This window comes from Poecilia reticulata, linkage group LG7 (assembly GCF_000633615.1).
Source record: "Poecilia reticulata strain Guanapo linkage group LG7, Guppy_female_1.0+MT, whole genome shotgun sequence".
Taxonomy (NCBI): Eukaryota; Metazoa; Chordata; class Actinopteri; order Cyprinodontiformes; family Poeciliidae; genus Poecilia; species Poecilia reticulata.
Genome location: NC_024337.1, coordinates 25,545,045 through 25,551,957, shown reverse-complemented (window position 1 = coordinate 25,551,957; position 6,913 = coordinate 25,545,045). Strand labels below are relative to the sequence as shown.

General features: G+C 37.9%; 1 protein-coding gene across 4 annotated transcripts in view; it reads left to right on the top strand.

The window, feature by feature from the left end:
• Positions 1-288: 288 nt before the first annotated feature.
• Positions 289-6,913, top strand: part of ngfa (nerve growth factor a (beta polypeptide)) — a 21,631-nt gene continuing 15,006 nt past the window's right edge. Inside the window, exons 1-2 of one of the 4 annotated variants that reach the window (XM_008413808.2) lie at positions 1,137-1,385; positions 6,639-6,695. The gene's annotated coding sequence lies outside the window, so the exon portion shown is untranslated. Of the gene's footprint in view, positions 311-1,135; positions 1,386-6,638; positions 6,696-6,913 lie in introns of those variants that run through there. The other 3 variants (XM_017305625.1, XM_008413809.2, XM_008413807.2) reach the window with 3 other exon arrangements.

The window sequence follows — 6,913 nt, the reverse complement described above, 5'->3', positions numbered from 1 at the left end:
AAATGCCTTAAATATGAGAATATGGTTGCACTCTTGACCTCTTCTCCACCCTCTCAGTCAAAGTACTCAACCCTCTTCAGCCTTTCTCGCCCCTTAACCAACCACTGAGCGGGGTGCAGGGCCATAGTTCAATATCTGGGGTTTCCCCTTTCAGAGGCGTGATAACAAGGACAGAGGCGGTTTTGACAGTGACCGTCTTGTACGCACGGCCAAACACACACAAGCACCCATGCATACTGGTGGACGTCTGAAAGGGAACAATGTTCGCTCGGGTTTGAAGTCAACCCCATGGGGTCAAAACTCTTTAGCGGTAAGAGAGCCTTCTCATGTTTTTACTGGTTTTCCTTTCAAGGCTAATTTGAAACCCGTAAAGTTTTCTTTTATTTAACTCGATATATCTTAATTTTTCAGATGAAACAATACGTTTAATCTTCCCAGCAAGAATAAAAAGCGATGACATTGACACACAATCCCTCCTTTCTCCTTTTTTTTTTTTTTCTTCTGTTGGTTGGCATGGTTGGGATATCTGAGTGTTCAGCGCTAGGGGCTCTGACAATGATACGGTTCAGGTCGAGGGGAAACCATGAAAGGGAAGACGCGCACAAAACCAGAAAGACTGTGCAGAAACACGTCCAAGACATTATGATAAGACTTATATATTCATAAACAAGAAAGTCAGAGAAGTGTTGCGATACCAGAGCAGAGGGAGTCTGCTGAATACAGGGTGTGGCTGGCAGCTACTAGGGTGATGGGATATCACAGTCGCCCGTTTTGACATTTTTCTTTGCTTTCTTCACATTGTCCGCCGATGACAAGTAGCAGAACTAAATAAATTCCTGACTCCACCAGACCATCAAACTTCTTTTCTTGTACGTGCTTGCGTGTGCAAATAAACTTGTTTTTAGGCACGCGCAATTTTACAAATTCAACTCTTGGGAGTTAAACGGCGTGGGAATTTTATCAAAGTGTTTGAGAATCGGTTTTCTTGACTTTCACTCCTTTGACATGTTAGTGGTTAATTACTTCTATTCAAACTTTTGTAGAAGGTTATCTCAAGGAAGTTTGTCAGGAGGGACCCGATAGTGACAGGACTGCTTAAAAGCATTTGCGCTTCAGAAAGAGTCGCACAGAGGAAGGAATACATGAATGACGCCAGCACTAGGACCTGCAGGGAGGAGACTCTCACTAAAGATCACCACAGACTGTGGGAGGCACACACAGACTGAAGTGGATGGCCCAAGACCTGGATGCAGAAGCGGGATTTTGATTTTGGGATAATTTTTCTGCAGCTCTGTGGGGGGACAACAAAGTGAAGAGGAATATAGCTGACTTACTTTTCAACTTTTATCCAACAGTGGAGAGAGGAGAAGGAGCATTATAACGTGGTGAGTTTTGTTCTTCTGATTTGGGAGTTGAGGTAAAACCTGAGGAGTGTGCATGGCGTTTATTTTTAAAGATTCTTTTCCTTTTTTTCTTTTCCTCCTTTACCTGCTTCTTAGTGAGAGTGAAGCCCTCTTGGTAAGGCTGAGGTTAAGCAGCAGGCAGTTAGTCCTGCTTGCTGGGGAGAAAATTCCAGCTGGAAACAGCACACAGGAGGTGCCATAAAAAAAAAAGTTTTACAAGATAACACTGCTAATGTTTGTGGTGCCATGTGCTGTCAGCATTTTTGCGTCACACACAATCATTTTCTGGGTTTGTTTAGAGAGCGAGAGGGGAGGACCGGGTCGAGCTTCAGCAGAGCAGAGAGAACAGAAATGAAGATTAGAGAAGAAAAATAAAACGGGGTTCTCCAAACTTCAATGGGAAGTCATTTACTGCTCAGTAAACTCCTGGGACATCAGGTTACCTTGTCCCCCCACCCCTCTCTACCTCTTTTTTTTCTATCTGTCTTTCTTTCCCACTCATGTTACACAACCCTCAAAAGACTTGTAGATTCTGATGAGCTTCAGTGTCTAACATGAAGTTACGGAGGTTATCTGAGGGAGGAGCCTGGTGCTTGTATGGGCGTGCCTTTGAACTTTATTATTATTATTATTATTATTATTATTATTATTATTATTATACAGTTTTTCTATATGAGGAGTTGTATTTTTGTGTTTCAAGGCAAGTTTGTGAATTTAACACAGACTCTACGCCTGCCACTCCTATATGGAATTCTTTCCGGGCTTTGACAAAGCAGGAATGTCATGACGAACAAACATCTAATCACACAAACCAACATTAGACATCGATTTAGCCGTATCCCGACAGGTCAAGTTGATTTAGTTTCAAATTAAATATCAACATCAAAAAACAAATGATACTAAAATAAATAAAAACAATTTGTGATTTCATCACTTATTTTTGCACTAACGTCAATGTATCTGTGCTGCTATTTTCCTGGGTAATTACACATCAAACTTGCGTATCAAAGATAAAACTGTGGAAGGTAAAAAAAAAAAAAAACAGGAAATTTTAAGTGATTTTTGTGGCTGGTGTGAACCAACATGGAAGCTGACAAGTTTTCAATGACTTCTTTTTAGGACGCAAAAGGCAAAAATCCCATGGTGTGGTTCATCAAACCTCCCCTCAGGTTCATGTTGCTTTTATTGTTACAACTGCACATTCAAAATTAACTTTCTAAAGAGTCCTAATCCGTTGTCTTGCTCTGTGAAATAAAGATAAAAGAGAGATAATTTCTGCTTTAGAAAAAGTTTGTTATTCCGTCAAATTTGTTGCTTAGTGAAAAGAAGTGAACTAAAAATCTCCATCTTCACTGATTCCGTACATGTGGTGTAATTCATCTGTTAACTGCGTTTCGTGGCTGTGGCCTGCTGGCATAAAAGTATGTTTCATTTATGAATAAGTATAAAATGTATTCCTTCAAATTATTTGACTTCACAACAGATTTGCACCAATTTGTCACGGACTAAGAAGCGAACCCGGTGCCAGAGCTAAAAACAGCTTAAGGCATATGAACTCATGTTTCTATGTGTATGGAGGGCAGATGGACAGTGCTGTTTTCCCCTTCAGACAAAGATGTCTGTGATTATTCATGACCCTCTCAGGTTTCCCTTTGAAGTTGAGTTACTGCTTTCTCTCTGTTAGCACCAGTGTATTCCTGTGTGCATTGTTTATGTGTGTATTTGTGTGTAATCTGTGTGAGTGTGGACTATATGTTGAAGAGGGAGCAAGAGCCACAGAGAACTCTGAAGAGACTTGTACAAAATTCTGAATGTCTTGCATGTTAGTGCAAACTATGATGTATGCTGGGTTAGCCAGAGGCTGACCATTGCTACACTACTTACAAGTTTGTGGAAAATAAACACTTGTTATTAACGGTCATATCGGGTGTTCATCAGTTTTTAAGTTGAACTATTTTTAAATTTGAACTGTTATGAAGCTATATGTGTTACTTGGAGGACGTTAAGATATAAAAGAGGCATAATGATGATGACTTGACTAGATCAAAAGCATAATATTGCTAATATAACTTATATATATTATATAATAGCTTTATCATGTTGAAGCCTGATACAGAAAACTCATAAATCTGATTAGGCAAAGGACACTTTGTCTTGAGAACTGGAGTTGACGATCCCTTCATCTTTTACGCTGGTTATTGTGTTTTCATCCAAATATTGATTGAAAAAAAAGCAGTGGCAACTGTGCTGTTACAAGCTAAATATGTCATCTGTCAATGTTCCCAACCTTTCAGTTTCACATTCTACAAAAATAATCTAAAATCTGAAACATATGTGACAAATAATTGATGGTAAACAGGAAAGAATTGATGAATTTATTTGTTTTTTAATCACCTAAAATGTTATTGATGAAAATGTTAGTTATACTACTAATGTGTTTTTCCAGTTGTCATTTGTAGCTTAATATTGGACTTTAAGTAAATGGATTACAATACATTTGTAATTGTTGTAACTATGTGCAATAATAAATAACCAACTAAATAAATAAACGACATGGTGTTGTCAGCAGGTAAAAGCATAATTATTTTCCACATATGAGTGCATTTCTTTTTAAAATTCTACTGAAGTTGTGATTCAGAGACTGGCAGGAATGTCATCTGTGTTTTCAATCATTTGGAAAAACAAGTGATGTTCTCAGTCAAAGAACAGTTACCCTCTGCTTGTTTTTGCTACCTGTAATGCAAGCTTTAGAAAAACTGAAATAACTGCCTAATTTTAACCTCACGGCTTCAGCAGTGGCAATGTGATGGTAGAAAATTAATAATTTATAGAGATTGAATTGGAATTACCAAGATTTTGTGTCTTAAGCTGATGATATATTTTTGCAGATTTTGATTTCTCTTTAACAAATGTAGTATAAGAAAATATAAAGGCGGACATTAAGTATTTGTATAGCCTTCCTGGTCAAAGCTGTCAGGGCACGACAGAGAGGGAAAGACCTGAGGTCATGTTTTAAAAGTTATCTACCATTCTGTAAATTTCATTGATATGGCGGCAGTACAAAACAAACATATTAAGGCCCTTCTTACATGGCAAACAAAACAAAAACTGATCTATATGTAATTCTGCCTTCCTAACATCTGCTTAATGTCTTGCTCTTCCTTGCAATCTGAAAGAACCACCAAAGTAACTACACATTTTATAAACAATTGACAGTTTCCTTTTAAGGCACTTAAACTTTATTTTAACACAACTCACCAGACTTCCTTATGCTGGACGTGACACTTTTTCCACTGATCAGAGGTAATGAAACTGATTTAGCTACTGTTACAGTGAACGAGTGACTTGAGAAGCAGGTGTGAAAACTTTGTGGAAGGGAGAGTAACTGCGAAGAAACCTGAGCAGGGAAACTGAGGGAAGGAGATAAATTAACACAGAAACTAACAATAGATGGAGCCAAGCAAGCTATCAAAGGATCTTATGAACCAAAAGCTAAAAAAACTAACACTAAAATAAATGTCTAAAGCAATACACAAAAACAGAACACAAGAAATTGACCACAAACACAAGCCAAAATCTAAGCCAACTGAAAAGCAAAAGCACATTCCTTGCTGTTTTCTTTCATTTCCTTCATTATAATGTTCTCACTTTTTTCTGTTAGCTTAAGAATTTCATAAAGCAAAAACTTTAATCTGCTGTTGGAGTCAATGAGAGTTAGAGTAAAGCTGCTGACAGGTATCATTGGCACACCTGGTGTGAATGCCTGGCACTTAAAATATAACAGAAAACAAAACGGCAAGCAATCCGTTGCAGCTGCATTCTCCCTCAGCTATTTCCATCTGAAACAAAACATAAAAATTCTCCAAATGCATAAAAGATGCTTGTTAAAAAAAAACAATATTTCATTGTTTTGTCTTCACTTCACTGCTTTTATTTTAAGATAATGATGATGTTAGCTGGCTGACATTTTGCAAGCAAAACATTTTCACACTGACCAAACTCGGATTGCACAAAAGTTTACTCTGCAAGCAAAACATGCAATTAGGCAAGTGGAATCTCTCCATCACCCTTCCTGTAGGAAAAAAAAAAGATGTTTGAACATATACAGGAAAGCATCTATTTACAAGAGGTAAGGAGGTGATCATTCATGGCTCATAATGTAAATTGAGCCTGGTTCTCATTTCATTCAGCACTAGGGTTTAGAGACATCTGGTGGAAAGCAGCCAATTGTAAGATCTGTCTGGAATCAGTGGGAGGGCAAAAGGTCAGAGTTCATCCTTGGGATTTCATGTCTGAGCCTATGGAGGAATATAGGCATCTGGTAGTCATGGAAGGTCAGAATTTAAAACCATAAACACAGGAGCTTAGAGCAGAGACTAGGGCAAAAAATGGGAAATGTGACCAACCTTAAAGCTTGAGAAGTGTTTCTTCCTGTGACTTTTTGTGCATTTTTAATATGTTCTTTTCACTTATGTACAAGAAAGTTGTGCTTCATTACCTAATGAGTTATGTGACAAATTGAACTTTTTTTTGTTGTTGTTTCTCCTATTGTAATTGTTGCTAAAATCGTTTCATTTTACATTTTCTCAAAGTCTAAAAGCGAGGTTGTTTTAAGAACAGAACCCGATGTTGTTTGACATTTAGATCTTCCTGAGTTTAGACAGACAAGTTGTCTCACATGTGTCGTTTCTTCATCCGGACCTGTTTTTCTGCCTCTTCCTACTATACAATAGGTCAAACCATAATACTCCCATGTTTGGATTTTTCCAAACAGAAAATTGAACCCAGTTCTGTTGCTGTGTGAGTCAGCGTTTGACTGTTGGCGCTCTTATTTTTGACAGGTGCTGCGTTTAGGTTTTTTGTCTTCCTCCGTGTGATACTTTTCTTGTGTTTGTGAGCACAGTATATATGCTTCAAAATGTGACACCTAAGTGTGCAGACATGTCTGCACATTCTGCATTAAATGCCTCTCTGGTGCTAAGCTACGAGTCGCTGTCTCTTCATGCATGTGCAAACACAGTAGCTGATAAATCATCAAATTGCTCAGACCTATTTCTGAGCAAGAATAACTTTGTCATGGTGCTAATCTGTTGACTTAGTGCACGTCTTCTGTTTTGAATTGTTTCGCTGCAACTCTTTTGATATGTGTGCGCGTGTGTGTGTGTGTACATTTGGATTGTTTTGATGACACCGTTTTTCTTCTCCCTCTTTCTTGCCCTTTATTCCAAATGGTAGTTTGGCTGCAGCTTGTCTGGACATGACAAGAACCTCTACCTTGTTGCCATCATCATGGTAAAATATTTCCTTATTTTATGGTGTTGATTAAGAAGCAAGCAGCATTTTGGGTTTTTAAAAAGATGCTCTACAGAGAGGTGAATTCATAAACTTCTGTTCTTATTAATTTCCTGTCAGAAATCAAATAAAACAGACGTGTTTTTTTAGCAGTTCTATGAACTGCTAATTATATGCAATTATATGTGCAGAATTCTATGAATTATGCACACACACAC